This window comes from Gambusia affinis, linkage group LG23 (assembly GCF_019740435.1).
Source record: "Gambusia affinis linkage group LG23, SWU_Gaff_1.0, whole genome shotgun sequence".
Lineage (NCBI taxonomy): Eukaryota > Metazoa > Chordata > Actinopteri > Cyprinodontiformes > Poeciliidae > Gambusia > Gambusia affinis.
In genome coordinates this window covers 18,864,839-18,887,801 of record NC_057890.1, presented here as the reverse complement: position 1 = coordinate 18,887,801, position 22,963 = coordinate 18,864,839, and the positions used below count along the sequence as shown (strand labels likewise).

At 44.8% G+C, this 22,963-nt stretch overlaps 1 protein-coding gene across 1 annotated transcript in view; it reads left to right on the top strand.

The window, feature by feature from the left end:
* Positions 1 to 22,963, top strand: part of celf2 (cugbp, Elav-like family member 2) — a 480,486-nt gene that overhangs the window by 191,937 nt on the left and 265,586 nt on the right. Inside the window, exon 2 of the mRNA XM_044109128.1 lies at positions 2,884 to 2,952. The gene's annotated coding sequence lies outside the window, so the exon portion shown is untranslated. The remainder of the gene's footprint in view (positions 1 to 2,883; positions 2,953 to 22,963) is intronic.

Here is a 22,963-nt window from a genome sequence, read left to right as displayed (position 1 = left end):
TTTTATAGTTCAGATGAAATGTAAAAGTACTAAAAGATCAATAAAACCAAAATCTTTAAAGGTTTGTTTAGTCACATGATGACGGCAGGAATTACAAAGAAAGAAACGTTAATCTCTCAATCAGAAGAAGGAAAAAGAAACTCATGTAAATTATTTTCTAGAATTTTACATGAAAATTAAAGATTTTTTAATTTTTCCGGTCATTAATGACAACCTGAGTAAATATAAAAGAGATTAAGGGAACAAATAACGGTTTAATTCAGACTAATTGGAGGATTTTCCTCCATGAACGGCCTCTTGAAGGCTAAATATGTTTAAGTCTTGACTTTGACTAGACCACTCCAAAATTGGGAAACTGATGGCCAAATGTTGAACTTGGTTCCATTAATCAGAGAAATCCATCCAAAGGATCATTGAGATGTTTTTGGTGAATGTGGGAAAGGACTTTGGGTTCTTTTGGGTCAGCAGCGGTTCTGTCTTTTTGACCTGTTCAGTTTTAGGAATTAGATTAAAGAAATCTAATCATCTCAACAGAACAGTTTGTAGGCTTTAGCTTTTAGTTCAGGAAGTTTCAGGGAAAACTTCACTGTCCTGTGAAAACTGAACCACGCCTTGTTGTCCAACATCAGCGTCTGACCTCATAAATAGGATTCTCCTTAAGGAAATCCTACACAGATGAGTTGAAGCTGTTATAGTTTATAGTTTAGGTACAAACCCATTAAGCATTAAATATATTATTTAGTAATAAATCCTGATAATCTGTTTCATCTTCTCTTCTGTTAGTCCCTCCAGTTTCTTGTGAATTATTGTGGAAATTCACGCAAAATCAGCAAATCCCTTCACTTTTTCACACTAATTCAAAATTGTGAGTTTTTTGCAGATTTTCCACATAAATGATGAAAAGCATTGGGACGTTTTATTCCCACCTCTTTGACTCCCAGCATCCTGGTAACCATTAACGTCTCAAACAGACTCAGAGATTCAACTCGCCGTGTGACTGAAAGTCTGACAAAAATAAATGTATTTAAACTTTTAGTTAATGTAACTGAGGATGGAGGATGAATCATGGAATGAGCAGGAAGAGTTTTACTCCTGAAGGAGCTTCTGCAATCTGGCCTCCTCTCTCTGTGCCCAGTTCTCACTCTTTCATATCCCTGTTTCAAACACACACACACACACACGCTCAGACTGTGTGTGTTTCTCTGTGTCTGTGTGTAGGTGGTGTTTTGGCAGCAGCCTCTGGTTGTGGAGTAGAAACAACAAAAACTGTCCGGTTGGCATTGGCTCACACATCCCAGGACGCCCTTCGTCCTTCGCCCTATCCCCCTCCTCCTCCTCTGCGCTCCGTTTTTTTCTCGCTGCCATCTTTTCACAGCACAGATGAAGCTCTCTTTCAAACCAACGCCTACACTCTCTTTACTCCTTCCTCAGTCATTTTTTTATATCAGTAGCCCATCTAATTCTCTGAAATGCATACAGCACACTGCGTACCGGGATGCTCAGGCACTGTTTGCTCTCTTATAATTAAATCCATTCAACACCAAATATTCAAATGAGATTAAAAAGCTGAGATTTCTCCTGAAGTATCTACAGGGACTGTGGTGCAGGATGAACTGAAGTTGGTCTCTTCTGATGATTTGTACCTTAAATTGACCAAATCCTGACCAGTCCTGTCGGACGCTGATCCCAGTTTGTTGGTTTCTGTTTCTCCATGGAAACGACTGCTTTGAATCCTCAGTTCTGTGGTTTTTGAGCCACTTTGTTACTTTAGCTTTTTGAAACGATGCCACAGATCATCACCCAACTTCTGCGTCCTCCACCCCAAGTACGACCTTTGAACCCCAAACGATGTAAAACATGATCTGTAAGCATCCAGAGTTCCCAGTTTGTAAAGACTTTGACTCTTTAAGACAGAAAACACAATGAATGAACTCTCACTGCACTTTCACTAAAACGTCAAAGTAACTGAGGATGCGTTCCTGGTTCAGTTTGCTTTAATCCAACTCCAGTCCGCTCCAAAAGCAGGAAGTGGACCGGACCGCAGCGCCGGGCATTCTGGGTAAATACAACCAAAACAAACCTGCTAGCTCAGCGCTAGCAGGCGAGAAGGCTGTTTCATTCTGGAAACATCCGAGTGCCAACGGTCATGTTAACGTTGAGTTTAACTTTGTGATGGTTTGTCCAGCTACAGCCGTCAGATCATTTCATTTCTGTAAACTTTAGTTGGTTCTGCAGTGGTTTGTTGGTCGAGTCGCTCCGATCCGTTTCATATCTGAGCCAAAACTGTTTTTCATCGTTTGTTCTCCGTCTGAATATGAGAAGCTCCTCCCATCACAGCAGATCAGTTTGTTTTGGCAGATGAAACGTGTCAAAGCTTTAGCTGTAGAGGGAAGATGCTGATTCATTTATTTATTTTAATAAATGAATGTGATGTAACCAGCTGGGATGTCGGCTCTCATTCGTCTCTCGACTTTCCAAAGTTTGTCACAACAACAATTCTCTGTACATTATGATTGGCCCTCATTAAGTTGTTCATGTATGGAAAAAAGCTCTTTTTATGCTAAATAACTTTCATTACAAATATAATATCAGATCAATGTGTTTGTAGCCACCTGCCTGATTTAAGCTCTGCTCTTTATGCTTCACTTGTTTCATGTGCATTTGCACTATTTAAATAGTTATGAGGCAAAACAACAATAAAAGAGTCCTTGGATGCCGTTTGTGATCCGTCACCATTTGCAGGGGAACGGCTTTGATCCTGGATATAATTGAACACAGGGGACCTTCAGGATGAGCCAGCGGACTCTCAGACATTTCCATGCATTTAGATTAACTTGAGGAATCAGGCAGTTTGCAGCTCAACGTATGTTTTCTGTTCTGCAGCTGCGTCGTGTCTTTGGGAGCAGAACCAGGGGAAACGGAGAGAGGAAGGTTTCAGTCTCTGCCAGCAGGGTGAGTAATTCCTGGCGTTACGCCGTCACTTTAAAGATTCACAAAGCAGCAGCTTTTTTTTTAGCTTATTTCACATGCAGTCATTTAAAATGTGACGCCTTTGCATTACGGAGGGATGGCTGCACTAAATAAAGATTTCCAGTGTTTCTACTGGTAATAAACCACAGCAGCTGGTTTCCAAACAAACTTTTACATTTTCTCAGACAGAAACTAAAACAAAATAAATATCAAAAGGTTCAGTTTAAATAAAAACAGTATCGGGAAAAACTACGTAACTTGAACTATATTATGTTTATAAAACTAAAACATATTTACTTTAGAGATGAAACTGAACTGATGGTTTCTTTTCATTCAGCTCTGCTGTCACGGAGCTCTACTTGGACTAGGCCACAGCAGTCTATTGTTGGTCAACAATAACCAAAAATATTTTAGTATTTACAACCCAATACTTTGACCTTTATGAATCCTAAAACAAAGTATTAAAAAACTAAAATTACTATCATAAGTAATAAAAACTAAACTGAAACTAAAAAAACTAGCAAACTCAAAAAAACTAAAACTAAATTAGACGAAACTAAACTGTAGTGAAAGTTTTTGCTGATCAACATCTGGTTTCATATTTGGTAACATTTATTTGAAGGAGTGACTATAAAACATAAAATGAAGGAGTTTTTATGCTATGAAGACATTTAACGTGTCATTATTTACCAAATAACACAAAGGTGACATTATTTTATCTTTAATTCAGGTTTTTATGCCTCTTTGCTTTAGATGTGTCAATATTTAACAAATAACTTTAGTTGACACTTTTAATGCACCTTTGCATTAAAAGCTTCATTACTGACTATTGCAATAAAAAACATTTCTTACAACAGTCATAAACCTTTAAGAAGATTTCTTCATGTCCATTACAGCAGTGATGTCAGTTTTATGCCCTCCTCTTTAAATAAACTGTCAGTTAATATTTAAAACGTCTGAAATCCTCTGCAGCGACTCGGTGACCGTTCTCTGCATCCAGAACCGGTTTCTGCTGCCAACATGCAGAGAGCCGTTCATCTGCAGCCGCATCAAACTCTCAGCTGTTCCTGAACCCAGAGTTTACACTTAAACACTTAAACACTTAAACATGTTTAATGTCTGAGTTTAATAACCAGCAAAATGAAACGGGAAATTCACGCTCATCCTACCAGCAACAGCATTTCACACTAATTATTTCAATTTATTTTTATTATAAAAGCAGCAAAAGGGTTTAAGTGGTTCAATGGAAAATCTGCAGAATTGAGTTTTTTACCTGATTAACGGCCAGAATAATCGATTAGTAAAATGATTCTGTACGGATTTAAACTCTACAGGCATTTTCTGTAATTGTCTAACAACAGTAACTCTTGGTTCTCGTGGTGAACAGTCGCCCTGTTAGTCTTTAAGAAGACATTTCATTAAAAAATGTCTGATTGTTTGAGGAAATACTTCCAGTTTGGAACAAAAAAAGAGTTTTCCAGGAGATAATGGCGCCGTTGTTCATGACTTCTCAGAAGAATTTCATCAGTGTTGCCTTTCTTGTCTTCTGTGAGTACAGTGGCATAATTTGGCTTTATTTTATGATTTCTTTACACACACACGGACACACACACGGTTAAAAGAAGAGAGTGATAATAGAATCATTGATGAATGTGTTGAATGCAGTTAGGGAAGCATGAAAGAGAGAGAAGGGGCGTGTTGAGATTAACGTAGCACAAAGCAAATTGGGTTTGCCATTATTACACAATTCAGACGGCAGAAAGCCGCTAACCATGAGAGACAAATGAGGCCTGAGATTCATAAAAGCTCCATTAAGGGGAGCAGAGGGAGTGAGGGCAGGCCATCAGCGGGTCCGTTTAATGCCAAACATTTATAGATCTGCGTCTCTGGCCTGTGGCATGTAATGACTAGACCGCAGGCCGGCGGCTCCTTCAAGGAGCATCCATCCAGCTGCTAAATTAGGACCAAGATGGATTCCTTCAAACCCCGCCTCCCCTCAGTAAAACCGTGAAAACACAGGAAGCACTTTCCATTAAGGAGTTTAACCCTCGTTTGCCTCTTAGCGACGCTTTCTGGGTTTCCCAGCTTTCTGCACCTTCAGGTGCTTCTGCAGATCAATGCATTCGTCAAGGACTGCATGAAGCCATAACCATAACAGCCGCCATCGCACTCCGCTTAACTGAGTGAGAGCACATCACGGCCCATTTGGGCTAATGTGCTAATACGTCTTGGTTCTAATGTCAACGCAATACTGGGACTGGATGGATGAGCTCCCCGACGCAAACCCGATTACCGGGCCGTCTGACTGTCTCTCAGATGGCCGGAGTCGAGGAAATTGAGTGTCTCATTATCATCATCTGCAGACGGATCGCCACTAATCTAGACGAAAACGATGCCATCAGAGTCTGTGAATATTTGCTTAGCGGGCAGGGGGCACCGAGGGCCGCCGCAGATTGGCAGACCCGAGACCCGGCGCTCATCCGGCGCAGCGCCGCCGCTCGACGCAGCGGCATCCGTCAGCGGCGCATGGATACAGATGGCGGGTCAGGTTTCACAGGGAGTGCGGTGGGAGAGCGAGCGATGAGCCGACTGGGGATGGAGGGCTTCTGAAATTGTTTATTGCGGGACTATAATTGGATAAACCGGGCATCTAACCTCTTTAGGCCTGTCACATTGCTTCATCCTCACGAGGCCAATCTCGAACGCTCTGATTGAGTTTCTGAAACTTCTCACCGTTTCTTTTTTCCAAACCTCTTTAAGACTCCCTGAACAAAGAGGTGCAAAACCAACTCTTGGCTTTTCCTCTGTAGAGTCGACATGGTTGATAAAAAGACATTTTACCTCATATTATCAATACACAATATATATGCAGCATGTAAATAGTTTGAGCGTTTTTATTCCTCGGGGCTGAGAACAGGAAACCGCCTGAGGAATCGCTCTGAACCGCTCAGCTCACTTCCTGTTTATTAGGATTTTTATTTCCTTTATAAAATATGGAAGCTAATAAATTAATCAACAAGCTATTGAGGCTAAAACACATTAATGAATAATGTGTCAGACAGGTTTGTCTTCATGTTCAGTTGCAGCTGGTGTGTCTGCTGTCCAACCTCGACAGCCATTTGGTCAGGCAGCCGTTAGCGTCCTGGTAGGGGTCAAAGGTCACATCAGGCCTATTTGTTCACAGCATCTCCATTAGGTCTGAACCTTTGACTTTTTTATTTGTGTTGAAATGTGCAGCTCTGGGTTTTAGTGATTCTGAAGATTGTTTGACCACAGCTGTGGACACAGGAAGTGAACTGCAACGCAGGGCATTCTGGGTAAATCCAACCAAAGCTAACATGTTAGCCTAGCGCTAGCAGCAGAAATGTCTCCTGGTCTTCAGCCAAAGACTAAAGAGAAATCCTCCAACACTAAAATCTGACGCCTCCATCTTGTTTCCATCTGGTGAAGAAGGAAGTTGCTCTCAGTGTCTTCAGAGGTTTTTGTGTCGTTTCCTTCAGTGGTTCTTGATGTACTTCCTTACAGTGGACTCTGAATAAATGTTAGAAAACTCCTTAAACTGTTTATACAGAATAAAAATGACTCTGCTCCTGCTAAAAGTAGTTTTTGCTTTTATGAACTCAACAATAAACAACAAAAACATTCCTCAACTTCCAGCGTTCGGCTTCAGCTTTCCGTTGAAGGCCCGTCTCTCCCTGCAGACTCGCCGTGTCAAACACTCTTTTCTACGCTCAGGTTCATCCATTTAACTCTGCTCTCATGCCCGTTCTCGGCCTTTAACCGCCTCCTTTTGTGAGTAAAACTCCAGAACCAAAGTGCTCTTTACAAAGACCGAATTCTTCAATAGGATTAATTCATCAGGTTACCTTGAAGCAAAATGGCAGGAGAAATTTATGCACACGCAACACCAGAAGTGTCACCAGTGTAATATCTTTCTGTGCTCGTTGTATTCCTTCTTATTTCCTGCTATTAGCAACAATAACAGTGAAACACTTGATCTGTTCTACAGTCACACTGACTGCAGGAATAAAAACTTAATCACTGGATATCATTTAATAATCAATGCAAAGCAAATAGTCTTTAGAGTAAAAACTGAATAAAAATACTGTACATAAAGTTTCAGATCAGTGATGTGCAGTGAAGTTCAAACCCACATGCAGAACAACACCAGGAGAACAGGAATCAAATAAATAAAGTTTAAACAATATGAAAAGATTGGTTGAGTGGATCTGATCCTTGAGCCACGGAGTCATCTGCACACTGTAGAACAGCAAAGGGAGATGGTGAGTTTGTGGTTTCAGAAATGGGAACTTCGAGAGTCATTAGACTGATCTTACCTGACTTGATTATTTCCACCAAGAAGAGGAGAAACTGGGGGTTCATGGTTTTGGTTCCTTTGAAGTGATCCAGGTTCCAGAGTGAGTTTGTTCCAGGTGATGATGTGGAGGCTGCGGCGGAGGACGGACAGGAGGGGTCCAACTGCCAGCTGGGAAATCCAGGAACGGTTTATGGTCAATCTGAAGAGGTGAAGATGAGACTCAGGCAACCAGTGGGTAACGATCCACGGCATCAGCAGGGAGAAAATCCAGAAAGCCAGAACTAGGGCTTCACAGGGAATATTCCACGGCGTCACGAGGAAACACCTGAGAGAGAGAGGCAACAAGAGTTGATTACTACGAGTAACTTCTCAGGAAAACACAGAGAGCTATCTCAGGGAGGCCCAGAGTACCATTACTGGCAAACACTCAGGCGATGAGGTGCTGGCAGTCTGCTCCTCTGAAGTTCCAGGATGATTGGATGATGAATCACAGGTGTGCTGGCAGAGTCAACGGCACGCCCCTCCAGGAGTGCAGCCTCTAGCACCATCTGGTGGATGAAGGATGAAGCAGCAGGCGAACAGAGAAAAAACCCACAAAGAAAACCAAAACCAAGATTCCCAACACTGACTAAATCAAAATCAGATTTACAAATAAGTTTGTGCATGTGGACAACGCTGGATGGCAAAAAGACTATTCTTATAATCTACATGCACATCAGTTCTGCTGCTGGAGAATAACTGTTAACACAATCGAACTTGGACATGTAGAGATTATTAACTTCCTGCTGTGCTCCACTGCAAAGGGAAAAACTGTTGAAATACAACTCAAAACCACTTTTTCATAGTTTTCTGTATCAGCGCAGCTACACGCAGACTCGTTACCATAGCAACTGACAACACCACCACAAAAAAATAAGCACTAAAATATTTTCCACACAAAGAGCAGAACATTCAGTCTGTTGCAGTAGTTTGGTTTTAGGCTTAATGTTTATTTTGTGATTATTAATAAGTGATTGATGTGGCAAGAGGAGAAAACTATCGATATATCGCTGCACTTGACCGTATGGCTAGCTCCACGGCTAGCTCGCTGTTACTGTCTCTTACTCTGCAGTTGTGGAGTCACAATGTCTGGGATCATGAGCGCCCTCTGCCAAGAGGCTTGAGAACTGCCTGCCTCACCACAAATCTGTTCTCTGGTTTCTGATCGCTGCTCAACACATCCTCTGCAGGTCGGCTGCAGGTCGGCTGCAGGTCGGCTGCAGGTCGGCTGCTTGTCGGCTGCAGGTCGGCTGCAGGTCGGCTGCTTGTCGGCTGCAGGTCGGCTGCTTGTCGGCTGCAGGTCGGCTGCTTGTCGGCTGCAGGTCGGCTGCAGGTCGGCTGCTTGTCGGCTGCAGGTCGGCTGCTTGTCGGTTGCAGGTCGGCTGCTTGTCGGCTGCTTGTCGGCTGCAGGTCGGCTGCAGGTCGGCTGCAGGTCGGCTGCTTGTCGGCTGCTTGTCGGCTGCTTGTCGGCTGCAGGTCGGCTGCTTGTCGGCTGCAGGTCGGCTGCAGGTCGGCTGCAGGTCGGCTGCTTGTCGGCTGCTTGTCGGCTGCTTGTCGGCTGCAGGTCGGCTGCAGGTCGGCTGCTTGTCGGCTGTAGGTCGGCTGCTTGTCGGCTGCTTGTCGGCTGCTTGTCGGCTGCAGGTCGGCTGCAGGTCGGCTGCTTGTCGGCTGCAGGTCGGCTGCTTGTCGGCTGCTTGTCGGCTGCAGGTCGGCTGCTTGTCGGCTGCTTGTCGGCTGCAGGTCGGCTGCAGGTCGGCTGCTTGTCGGCTGCTTGTCGGCTGCAGGTCGGCTGCAGGTCGGCTGCTTGTCGGCTGCAGGTCGGCTGCAGGTCGGCTGCTTGTCGGCTGCTTGTCGGCTGCAGGTCGGCTGCAGGTCGGCTGCTTGTCGGCTGCTTGTCGGCTGCAGGTCGGCTGCTTGTCGGCTGCAGGTCGGCTGCTTGTCGGCTGCAGGTCGGCTGCTTGTCGGCTGCAGGTCGGCTGCTTGTCGGCTGCAGGTCGGCTGCTTGTCGGCTGCTTGTCGGCTGCAGGTCGGCTGCTTGTCGGCTGCTTGTCGGCTGCAGGTCGGCTGCTTGTCGGCTGCAGGTCGGCTGCAGGTCGGCTGCTTGTCGGCTGCTTGTCGGCTGCTTGTCGGCTGCAGGTCGGCTGCTTGTCGGCTGCAGGTCGGCTGCAGGTCGGCTGCAGGTCGGCTGCTTGTCGGCTGCTTGTCGGCTGCTTGTCGGCTGCAGGTCGGCTGCAGGTCGGCTGCTTGTCGGCTGTAGGTCGGCTGCTTGTCGGCTGCTTGTCGGCTGCTTGTCGGCTGCAGGTCGGCTGCAGGTCGGCTGCTTGTCGGCTGCAGGTCGGCTGCTTGTCGGCTGCTTGTCGGCTGCAGGTCGGCTGCTTGTCGGCTGCTTGTCGGCTGCAGGTCGGCTGCAGGTCGGCTGCTTGTCGGCTGCAGGTCGGCTGCTTGTCGGCTGCAGGTCGGCTGCTTGTCGGCTGCAGGTCGGCTGCTTGTCGGCTGCAGGTCGGCTGCTTGTCGGCTGTAGGTCGGCTGCTTGTCGGCTGCTTGTCGGCTGCTTGTCGGCTGCAGGTCGGCTGCAGGTCGGCTGCTTGTCGGCTGCTTGTCGGCTGCAGGTCGGCTGCTTGTCGGCTGCTTGTCGGCTGCAGGTCGGCTGCAGGTCGGCTGCTTGTCGGCTGCAGGTCGGCTGCTTGTCGGCTGCAGGTCGGCTGCTTGTCGGCTGCAGGTCGGCTGCTTGTCGGCTGCAGGTCGGCTGCTTGTCGGCTGCTTGTCGGCTGCAGGTCGGCTGCTTGTCGGCTGCAGGTCGGCTGCAGGTCGGCTGCTTGTCGGCTGCAGGTCGGCTGCTTGTCGGCTGCAGGTCGGCTGCTTGTCGGCTGCAGGTCGGCTGCTTGTCGGCTGCAGGTCGGCTGCTTGTCGGCGGCAGGTCGGCTGCTTGTCGGCTGCAGGTCGGCTGCAGGTCGGCTGCAGGTCGGCTGCTTGTCGGCTGCAGGTCGGCTGCTTGTCGGCTGCTCAGCTCTGCTCGCTGCGCCTGCATCTGGTTCATTACGGAGGATTTGACGCGGCTCCCAGATGACAGCTCAGCGCCTATATTGCATCGGCTGCTTGCCAGATTTAAAATGAAATTAGCCGAGCAGCAGAAAGAAAGCCTTTAAAGCTCTGTAAACACAGAGAGAGGAAATGATTGATGATACATTCAAATGTTATATTTAAGTGTCCAGCACATGCAGGCTGCTCTCTTATACATGAAGCTATGAAGTAAACATGCTATTAACGATATGGATATTACCCTCATGGTATTTCCATTAACTAGTCCTAATGGTGGAGAACGTCCATCAATGCAACAACTCCGACTAAAATATGCTTGTTGTTCCTCTCAATTAACTTAAAGACATAATTGGAAAGGCTAAGTAGCTGTCGTCTGTCTTTAGCGTGGGCTGGAAAGTAGTTCAGTCCGAGGCTTTTAGGGTGTGTGTGTGTGTGTGTGTGTGTGTGGGTGTGTGTGTGTGAGACTGTCAAAAGCAATGAATCACATTACTTTAGTGGGTTATTAGAGATGAGCCGTTCCTGTGGCACAAAGAAAGCTTTTAGAGCTCTCACCTGTGACTTCTGGTTCTGCCTGCGGCCCGATTCTCTCTCCGCTGAGGACAGCAGCCGTGTCCTGGCCTCGGGTTTCCACAGAGACGATAAACATTTCTGAGCTCCAGCTGATTACTGGAGATGTAATTTAGCAGACAAAGTGTTTGACAAAGAGATGCTTTTAACCAAGTAACCAGATAAAAACATCCGTCTGTTGGGGACGTTGTTTGTCTGGACGTCCAACCTGAACAGGAAGTCGGAGTACCCAGAGAGAACCCACACATGCACACGGACAAACCACTGACAGCATCATGTTTCTGACCGGAACCTTCTGTCACGTTTCTGCTTGGTTCTCCTCATAAAACAGCAGGAATTCAACATTAATTTCCCAATCAGAATCTGGTGGATGTCAAATATGGAAAATCAAAATATGTTCAAACATCTTGAAGCTTCTTGTAAAAAGTTTTCATCTTTCAACTCTGGAGAAAGTTCAAATAAATCATTAAAAGCCTTAGACTATAGATGAAGATAAATGGGACACATCTAATCTGGCTTAAATAAAAACTAAAAGTTTTCTGAACCAGTTCTGCTTCTTGGTCCGTTAATGAACCCTGGCTGACCTCTGACCTCCTCCCTGAGCTGCAGAGGAAGCTGTGGAAGCGGTTTCCTCTGCAGGAAAGTCAGATCTGCTCAGGTGGCATCAGCAGAGCCAGCAGGTGGATCTTCCCTCTGATGTCTCGCCCCAGGCGAACAAATAAAGCGTCTCTGCGCTGTCACTGCGGCGGCTGCAGGCGGACGGCGCCTCAGCCCCGCGGTCAGCTGCACATGTAAACCCACAGGGCGACTAATAAGGAGGAAGCAGACTGATGCAACGGGACGATGTCTTGCCCCGTGTTGCTTTCTTCACATGCCAAGCCGCGTCTCTTTCCTCCCACTCCCTGCTGTAATGAGGACCCCTGCAGTCGGAGGAAGTCGATCGTCTTGCTTTAGCCCCCCGCGGTGTGTGCTTGTGTGCTGCGCGTTCATTTGCTGACTGACGTAAACCCTGGCAGCTGTAGGTTTACTGCTAATGGACACCATTTTACACCATCAACACCCGCTCCATCGCATCCCAGAGGTTCAGGAGATTAGCTGCAAAGTTAAACCTTCAATATTTCATGCTCTGATGGGAAGATGAATGATTGAAGTCAATGATTTCAGCTGTTTGGGTTTCTAAATGATCTGCCTGAACAACAGAGGGCGCCACCTTCCACAGAGGGAAGCAAAGTCGGGAACAAGTTCCCACAGTTTGAGCAGCAGGCAGGGTTCTGTTGAGACGTCAACATCTTTAGAAAGTTACGACAATAGAACCAGGATTAAAACCCGTTTCTGAGATTTTATTGGTTGGTTCTGGAATATGGAGGCTCAGGATGGCAGCGTGTTGGAGCAGCTCTGATTTGTTCTCAACATGTCGTTAAATTCATTTTAGTCCTTTATAGTTGATCCAACATCAGTTTATTTCTAAATGAGTTTGGAATGTTTTCTGTAAGGAAACCCAGCAGAACTCTGAGTCCATCGACCATTTAAACAATTTCACATTTTGAAAACAAATCAGTTCAATGGAAACGCAAAAAACTTGGTTTTTACAAAAGTTTTGGATGAAATTTTTTAATTTGGTCACATGATCAACAACCAGATGTTGCTACTGGTGCAAACCATGAAGAAGAAAACACCAGGAAGTAGTTTTTGATGATGTTTTTAGTGTGTACAAACTTATTCACATCTGATTAAAGTTTCTTATTTAATGGAAATGCCACAACCGTCAAATTGTGCTTTTTAGAGGAGTATCAAAGTTTTGCTTAAATTTGTAATGGAGACTCAGCTTTCATTCTCTCTGGATTTGCACATATTGACAGAGGAGAGGAAAAACTTCCTTAAACAAGAAGAAACCTCCAGCAGAACCAGAACCAGAAAATACAGAAGTACTGATCCAGCAGAGTTTAAAAAGTAAAAATTTAGTCTGATTTCAGGAAGAAGTGTTTGTGTAAATATTGTTTTTCAGTGGTTTTCATTGAATTTTCATTATATTCCTTATTATTATTATTATTATTATTATTATTATTATTATTATTATTATTATTATTATTATTATTATTATTATTATCATCCATACATCTGATGATCTATTTTGTAAAATCTTAAAAAGTGAATCATCTGGATCAGAATCAGTCTGTAGAATAAAATGAAATAAACCAAATGATAAACAGTTTTTTAATCTCTGATCTGATCTCTGGTTCCTCTGAAATGTCATGAAGGCAGAAGCAGAAGAAGAATCGTCCAGGTCCGTCACACCGATGGGCCGTGTGGGCGGGGCGACCATCACTGTTTCAAAAATAACTGATTCCATTAACCCGGCCGTTCACCATTTCACAAGTCACTCCACATTCCTGAGTGGCTGTTTAGTGCGGAGCTTTGACCTGACAGGAAGCAGCAACGATGTGAGCCGTGTTGCTTTTAATTCATTTCTCTAAATTAAAACTTTAAAATCTCCTACACTCAGCCTCGATCTCTGGTCATACTTGTTGTCATGGCAGAACTTTTTAATCTCATATGTTTGTATTTTCTTGCAGAACTTTTCTGTCAAATAAATGTTTGAGTCACCTGTAAACATAATCATTGCAGCTACCGCTAACTAGCTAACTAGCTAGCCAGCTAGCTTTTCACATGGATCATGAGTAAAGTGTAAATTCATCGGCTGTTTTCTGGATGGAGTTCGTTTCTAGTCATTCTGATAAGAAGCTGTTTTTGTGATTCAGCTCCTACATTTTGATGGATTTTCTGATGGTTTTATAAAACCTTCCATTTGTTTTGCTGAGTTTTCCACAGAATCCACCTGCACCACGTCAGAGATCTGCCATTTCCAGTCTGATTCTGCTGTTTGAGTCTCATTCCCTACTTATTCTATTTCAGAGAGGAGTTTGGAGTTAATAACGTTCCAACTTCTCCCCGGCTGACTTGAGAGCCAACAGCAGTGAAAAGAGCCTCCTTAGATGTGCCACAAAGGCCATTAAATTAATCAATCCGATAACCCCCAGCTGCTCCGCTCGCTGCCTCTCCATGAGTCTTTCCTCTTTTCAGGGCATCACTGAGGAAGAAATATAGATTTGATAAGGATTCTTACTCCGGGTCCACATCCATGCAGAGAAAACACATTTCCCCCCAGACACAGCCGAGCCTCATCCCTCTTCTGTGTGCAGATTGCAGAGCGGCCGGGACAGTGAGTGACGCTATCAGCCTCGTTCCGACATCAGCAGCTCCAGATGACAGGACTCCAAAACGGCTCCATCCGTAAGCTGCACCTGCTGCTGCCTGGCTGTAATTCATGGTGGTGTAGTTGTGTTTGCTGCCTCGTTGTAAAGGGAGGAGCAGCACCGCCAAGCAGCTTTATTACGGCGCCGCGCCAGAGATGGATGCTTTGTTATGTCGGGCCTTTATTAGAGCCACTAAATCATGTGGCAGCGATGCAGCAGAGATAATTATTGATGTTGTATTTTGCTGTTTAATGGTGTGGCACCGACACGTGTAGCTCCGTGAGCCCGGCAGAGGCCCGGCCCGCGCGTTCATCCGTCCTGCACGTTTTTTCTGTTTCATTAGATTTTACACAGACGTCTGCTCTGGTTCTCCTTTATTCCTTTTATCTGTTGCCACTCAGTCGCTCTTTGTCTCTTTATGCTGCCCGTCTCCACCTCATTACGTAGTTTGGAAGACTTTCCTTCCTGGCATCGCAGCGCTCTGCAGCTGCGTTTAAGCCATTAGCCTTAAAGTGTGTTTGTGTCGCTGCATGGCCTGTTGTTGTTCCTCCTCCTCTGCTTTTTCTGAGGCTGATGTGTCTTTCATTACGGCCGGCTGACAGCGCCGAGCCGGCTGGACGTCTGTTTGTCACCCTCTAATGGGCCCTGGCAGCCTACAAGGTGTGCAGCGCCTCGGAGTGGCCTTCTCCCTGGAAAACACCAATAACGCCGCCCGCTGCTTTCAGCCCACTGTTCAATTCCACTCCTCGTCTACGTCAGGCTGCGAATTGGATCAGGCACCGATGGACAAATTCCACGTCCGGTCGAATTGATGGGAATTGAGCGAACCTTGGCAGGATCTCACACGGTGCCAGTTTTGATCCTGCCCCACCTGTCAATTGCAATATCCAGTTTAGAGGGAAGCTATCTAATCCATTTCTGGTAAATCCTGTTTTTATGTGCCGGCGTATCGACCCGATCCCAGCTGTACTGCTGGCTTATCTATCTCTGCTGAACAAATGTTTTCATTTGATAGAGTTCCTCAGACTGCTGTTACAGCCACCCAACACCATCTGATAACATTTTATTGGATCCTATCGGAGAATAGGCCACCGTATAAAATATATATCACATTCATTTATCGTCGCTTCCTTTTTGCTTTAATTCTTCTTTGCAGAGAAACTTTGACATTTAGCTCCATGCTAACATGATAGCATCTCATAATCGCTGTGTTTTTCTCATATTAACATCATAAGAGTCTTCAGAACAAGAGTCCACTCGATGGGAGGTCAAAAATGTGGCGCAGGAGCCGTTTGTGGCCCCTGAATGATTCAAATATGTCTCATCAGTGCAGATGGAGACTTTTTGTTTTCAATTAGAACAAAATTATTGAAACATTTTTTAAAAAGAGTTTTATTGAGTGAAGTGTTGGTGTTTGGTTGAACCAGGTGTACTCTCCATCATAAATGGGTTTTGGTGTTAAAGTTACATCTTTGCAATTTCTATGTTTCCATTTAATAAGAAGCAAAGTTAAAATCAGATGGGAATAATTTTATTCCTGCGATGAGTCATTAATTGTTCCTCCTGCCACTTCCTGTTGTCTTCTTTGTCGTTTCTTCCAGTAGTAACAGCCGTCTGTTGATCATGTAATTGTGTGAAGTAAAAAATGTTTCCATTGCAGTTTGACTGAACAAATCAATTTCAAAATGTTTTGATTTAAAAAAACAAATGTTTTTCAGAAGTTGGTTTGTTTCCATTAAACACATTTATTTTAAAATGTGCGATTAAATATTGAATTAATGATGGAGGGATTGCTGGCATGTCTGATCTCTATGAGAAGGCCTACAGGCAGGATTTCACGTCCCAGTTAGAAGAAAACAATTTCTGATATTTTTAAAAGGTGGAGCGAAGCAGGAGGAGTTATGATTACATGAATAATAGGGATGGAAAAGGGAAATCAGAGACAAAGCAAGAGAGATGAGAAAATGATTAGAAAGGAGACCGAAGATTGAAACAGCAGAAAAGGAGGTGAATGAGAGAATGGCTGTGAATCGTCCCTGAGAGCCTCGGTGATTGGCCTGCAGCCCATTAGCACACATTTCGACCAGAGCCACATCTTTTTATTAATCCCAGCTATAATTCGATTCCTCAGACGAGGGAGGAGAGGAAGCAGCTGAGGGCTGAACATGATGTGGGAGTCAGAAACTCGCTTTTCCAGCTCACAGATGAAAGGTTAAGAAGCCCCATAGATCTTTCCATTTTTAAACGCACCTCTGCGCCCCAGTGTGCTCTGCTCTCTGCGCGCCGGTGTGTGTGTATGTGTGTGTGTGTGTGTGTGTGTGTGCGTGTGTGTGCGTGTGTTTATCTGGGTGTTGGGATGTGGAAGCACCAGCTAATAACGAGATGTTCCTTTGAACGTGCGAAGCATTCATCCCGGCGCGATCTTTCAGGTGAGAAGCACGGGGCGAAATGTCAACCATTAGAAATAAACAGCATCGTCACGACAACCGCTGATAGAGAGAACAATACCGGAGAGAGGAATGAAAATAGAAACGGATGGAGAGATGAGGGAGAAGAGCAGGAAGAGAAACCAGCTTCCTAACTGATCATTAAATGTTTCTCATCTTTTTATTCTTTATTTCTTTTCTCTGCTTCCTTCTCTTGAGCAAAACCATAAAAAACTCAATAACTTTTATTAAATCAACGCAGTTTGTTTAACACAGCAATCAGGTTGAAGTATGGGCTTTGACTAGGCCGATGCACAGCTATTCTTGTCTTCTTCATCCATTCTGTTGTGGCTCAGTTTGGGATCATTGTCTTAGTTTATCCCAGATCACCATCCTTCCACCACCGTGCTTCACTGTGGGTTGGAGATGTTTGCTTTCTCTTCCTCTCTGGTTTGGTGTCATTTCCTGAAGCGTTGTCGTCCATTTGGAATCAGTCATCTGCTTTTCAGAAAGAAGAAACTAAAATTATTCAGTGTTTTTACATTTGATAAAAAACACTGTTTGCCTGTAAATCAATATCTTCAGCTTGTATTCCCTGCATTAATCTGGCGCTGATTGTTTTTCGGTGTAAACATCGTTTTCTGATTAAAAGCCTGGTATTCTGACCCGGCGCCGTGTTGCTCGCATGTCCTGAACAATTCCTTCAGGTATCTTCACTTTTTTGGCCCAGATTTTATTTACAAGTAAGATTATGCTGGAAAACGCTGCAGCTCTCCGAGGCAGATTCCCTTTTCCCTCAGCTCACCACCTGGGACGTCAGTCCTGATTGTTCCAAAGTGACATCCAGCACCAGATTCTGCCATCACACGTCTCCGCTCACAATAACAGCCCCCAGCCGCGGCCCGGCTCCCCTGCCTTTTCGTCTATTCAGCTGCCTGTCTGCGGCGGTGACTGGTTCCTCCTCATTTGCTCCACTCATATCCAGGAGGTTGACATCGCCAAGCAGCCTGCGCCGGCTCCTCTCTCCCAGCTCTCTGCTGCTGCTGCTCAAGGTTTTTAATTAAAACTCTGAGTCTCTGTTGAACTGTTGGTGTCACGATTAATTCCTACAGAATCATTTCTGTATATGTGGATGTGGGAACAATCGCCGCCGAGTCAAAGTGAACGTTGCTTCAGGAGAGCGATGCTTTTAATGTTTTTACGTTTTAAAATCAGATTTTTAATGTTCTGCTGGAAACAGAAAAACGTTTCTGTGTGGCTGCAGAAAGATTGGGACAAATAAAGAGCTGAGATGGAGGCTGATCTCAAAGTTACAGTTTGGCTTCAGATGTGGAGTCACAGCTGGTTGGATGCATCAACTGAAGGACGTTTTCATCTGGTTGGATGCTGACATGGAAACATTTTTAACGTTTTATAGAATAAATGGACGCTGGTGGAGAAGTTAGATTGGTCCATTTCTTTACAGATTCAGTTTCCAACAAGCCACACTTTGTTTTCCTGTCCTGTTTCTAAGTTTCAGATCCAAATTTTTTCTGAATATCGTGAACCAGACAGAGAAGCTGCTCTGTAAAATGATGAGTGAGACAAAGTGAAACATAAAAATACATCCTAAAATCATTTTAGTGTATTCAGTATGAAAAACACCAAAGACTGAATTATGACCTTTGAGCAGCTGAGATGACACCAACAAATGTAATCTGTCAAATGAACGGTCTTTCTGTCTGCATTCAGCCAAATGGGATTTAAACTTGTTGGACAAAATGGCAGCGAGAGCAGAGATCCAGCATGTGGAGGATCTTCCTGTTTCTTTATTTTTCCAGAGTTTTATGAAATAAAACGTTCTGGAAGCTCCTCCTCCCTCTGAAGACGATGAAATAAAATATTCCACAAATCCACTCAGGGACAAACTCCTACATTTTGCTTTTCTGTAACCAGTTTCCTCAGAAATCCTCCGTCAACTCGTATTCTCTCTGCTGGCGGCGCCGCTCCGCTTCACTCCATCCACGCCAACGCTGCATCAAACATGGCCGGCCCGTTGTGCACAGAGCGCCGGCCATTATGACCCTTTAAAAGGCTAAAATCTGATCACCACTAATTAATTTCTGCCTTTCATTTTTGCTGCTTGTAGAAGATATTTGGGAAAGTTTCTGTTGACATCCAGCGCCGGATTGTTGAGGTTTAAACGTTTGCTTGTGAAAATCTGTTTACACAAAATGTCCTGGATTTGAATTGTTGATTGCATTCTCATGGTGATTCGGCTTGGTGGACGGTAATCTGTTCGGCTTTCAGAACCGGGCCCATTTGTGACCCTTCATCACCGGCTGAATGTGCTTTATGAGCTCTAATCACTTCAACCATGCAGTGATTTCACAGACGGTTTCATTTAAATACATTTCTTGAGCCGTGGAGGAAAAAATCATGTTATAAATAAAATAAAACCACAGCAAAAGATAAACGTGTGAAATTTACAATCCTGATAAAACCATCATGATGAAGTTAAGATGACTTTTAAACACCAGTAATGAAATCAATGCAGGTTGGTGATGAAAAGTTTTCTTCCAGTAAAAGTTGATCCCCCTGGAGACGGACGGACACCGAACCGCAGACGGACGGACGCCGAACCGCAGACGGACACCGAACCGCTGACGGACGGACGCCGAACCGCAGACGGACACCGAACCGCTGACGGACGGACGCCGAACCGCAGACGGACGGACGCCGAACCGCAGACGGACACCGAACCGCTGACGGACGGACGCCGAACCGCAGACGGACGGACGCCGAACCGCAGACGGACGCCGAACCGCCGCCTCCCCGCTAACAGCTCAGCCTCTGGACGTGTTCGTTTCCCTGGTGACCGGAGCCACGTTTCCATCCAGCTGACATGCAAGTTTCAAGTCAACTTCTGAAGTGATGCAAAGAAGAACAAAAAGGAAAATGTGAATGATGTGTTTCCATCTGTTGGTTTGGGGCGAATCATGAAATGTTGAAACGTAGAACTGCACCTCCCAGCTGGAGCATTTCTCACAGCTTCCTGTTTCTGCTCCGGCTGAAATTGAGGAAGTTATTTTCAATTTTACCATCAACCGTTTCTAATTCGATATCTCAAAATGTGCTTAAACAAATGTTGATGGAAACACGGCTGAAGACAAGAACATCTGTCCACTTCATCGCAGGTGAAACGTCTGAGCTCTGAGGAAACATCAGCTGGATGCAAACCCTCTGCGGTGACCCACAAACCAAACTCACCTTGAAATGATCAGTCTACTCGGTTCTGCTGGACGGAACCAGAAGTTATTTAAATCCAAATCCTGTGGCCTGTCCCAGAAAACTGAAAGTGGGTCACCAGCGGACTCAGCACCAACATGAGAGCAACTGTTCAGCAGAACCAAACGGGCAGAAGAGAGGAGAAGCTGGACATGTGACTGGAAATCTGAGGGGTTTTTACCAACAGAATGTGGATCTGAAAAGACAAAACGGTAAAGAAAAGGCTGCAGTTACTCAGACTCTGTTTTTATTCCTGCTTTTCCAGAGAGGAATAAACTTGTTGTGATTTCAGGAGTTTCTTCTGACATCAACCAGGAGGAGCAGCGCAGTCCTCAGGCGAAAGTCACGAACCTTCCCTGTGAATCTATTCAGCGCGCATCTTAACTGTGGAGATGGAAGATGTGTGGAGGCATGATACTGTTCCAGGGACTCCAGTGAAATTTGCACCTTTTGTCATGCACACAATCAGGAGCTGCACGGTGATGTTTGTTCGTCTTTGTTGGGTCTTGCTGTGAGGTTTGTTTCCTGGGAGGAGTGCAGCCGCTGCACCTGTCACTCCCTCCTTGTTCTACTTGTTTTCAGCTGAACACACACACGCCTGCACGCATGTACACACACGCCTGCACGCATGTACACACACTCAGGAACCGCCAGAGTTGTTTTTTCACCACTAATTGCCAATGCTAATTTTATCTCCAGAGAAGTAAAAGTATTAGTACAAAGCTGTTCTTGGAGCTTAGATGTTGTTCCTGTGCCAGACGTCTTGGAGAAAAAGAACATCAAAATAAATTCTGCATCTTCAAATCTTGAGTGAAAAACCTTTCAAATTCAAACAGACGCTGCTCTCAGTTGATGCAAGAACAATATTTTGGAATAAGAAAAGGTTTTTCTCAGTGAAAACCTTTCTGATACGATATGGACTCTCCACCGGATGACCTCACATTCAACACACATGAGTTCAGTCACTAGATTATTATTTTAAAAAGTGAAATAATTGGGAATCAGTTGAAGTCAAAAAGCTTGTTAATGATTATAAAACATTCCCAGCTGGGATTGTTTCTCCAGATCAGTAAATTTATTCATAAAGAACGGACATGAGGTCCACCAGAACCAGCCACTCGTCACGACGTCCCGGACAAACTTTGGTGTTTTTGGGTTGATGTGGAGTTTTATTATTCCTACAAACATTATTTCACTGACTTGTTCAAAGTTTCTCAAATCCAAATTTTAAAGTAGTTCTTTGTTTCCTTCAGCAGTGGAAAAGCAGCTGAGTCAGAAAATCCTTTAGTGATGAAAAGTCCAACAGGAATCAGATGTTTGATGTTGAATCGTTTCCTTCAGAAACCTTTGAATGACTCTGATTGTTTCTTTGCTTTCTCTCTTCAGCAGCTGATGTTCTTCATCCATCCATCATTCTCCTCCTTCACCAGAACTTCCTTTGTGTTCTGATCACATGTCCAAACAGGAAGTCTCTCACAGCAATAAAAGCTTTTATTCTTGCAACTATTTCTGCTCTTTTTCCGACCACAGTTATGTGACCTATTGACTCGAGCTGGGGCTCTAATCACAGCGTGACCTTTGACCTCAGGAGCCTGGCGTTGGGGCATTCCCGTCTGAGAGCCTTGGTATTAGCTCAGAGGTTATTGGCTCAGCTAATTGCTATTTGCATGGCTTTATTAGGATCCCAGCTTTGCCTCTGTGACATTTGAGTCTTTTCCTTTTTTCCGTCTCTCCGGCTCCGACTTCCTGCTCGTGTTCTGGGAAGGAATTAGACATTGTTTGGTGTGTGATTAACAATTCATGCTTAAAGTAGCGGTGGGCCGATCTCCAGAGAGAGAAGAGCAAACATTAATATGCACTTTAATAACTCTTTCTATCCACTTCCTACTTTTCCTTTCCTCCTTCGGCTGTTTGGGACGATTTCTCTCCGCGTATGAAATTATGATTTTGCAGGAATAAAATCTGAGGGATATTTTTGGCCTAATGGAAATCACTCTGGATTTTAGCAAACTGGTGGAAAATAAAATGTAACTTAAAAACTTAAATAAGACTTTTCCTCCTAAAACAACCTGCAAATATTGATACATTTCTAAAAATGATGGACTTTCGACATATTTCAGGTTTTTCTTCCAAATGCTGTCAGATGCAGTCATGACTTTTAAAATGAGAAGAAGTGCTCAGTTTTATGTTGGCTTCTCTGTAATCCACTCAGTTTGCTTTCAGATATTCGTGTCGTTGAGAAGAAGATCATTTCTTTGACCTGCTGATCAAAGATGTTCCAGAGAAAATGTCTCATTAGAAACCTGGTAAAAACATTTAGAGTCCATTTCAAACCTCTGATTGAATGTGACTATTGGATCAGATGTTGTTTCAGTGAACTTTTAAGTTTTTCATGCAGTCTTATTTTTTCTGTGTCCATTGTTTTTGTGTGTGTGTGTGTGTGTGTGTGTGTGTGTGCCGTTTCCTGTCTTTGTGCCGAATCTTTGCTGCTTTAGCCCATTCTGTTTGTGTGTGTGTGTGTGTGTGTGTGTGTGTGTGTGTGTGTGTGTGTGTGTGCGCGTGCGTGTGTGTGCGTGCGTGTGTGTGTGTGTGTGTGTGTGTGTGTGTGTGTGTGTGTGTGTGCGTGTGTGTGTGTGTGTGTGTGTGTGTTCTTGCAGAGTGAAATGTCAGTCTCATTTCGCTGTTATTACTTGGGGGATGAAGAGGACGGCTTTCCTCTGTAATCTGGGCCTCCCTGCTGCCGCCACTCAGGACCTGCCAACACACTCGCCGCCGTTACACCGAGGCTTTTAAACGCCTCAGCCTCGCGCTGTTCCATTAGACGTGCAAAACATTTTGTTTTCTATCTGCGTTCCCGCTGTGCACGGCACGCAGAAACGGCAGGTGAAGGGTGAGGAACGGTTGGGTTAAAAGCATGAGGAAAAGAGCATTTGATTGACTGATTGTTAGTGACGGATTGGCCTGCAGGGCTGTGGATCAGAGTAATCAGCACCTGCATGCAGGGCGGTTATGCAGAGCGCTGCCTTTCTTCTGAAGCAACTTTTCTCCTGAACACTCGTCAGGAATCAGCTGTGTGAAAATAA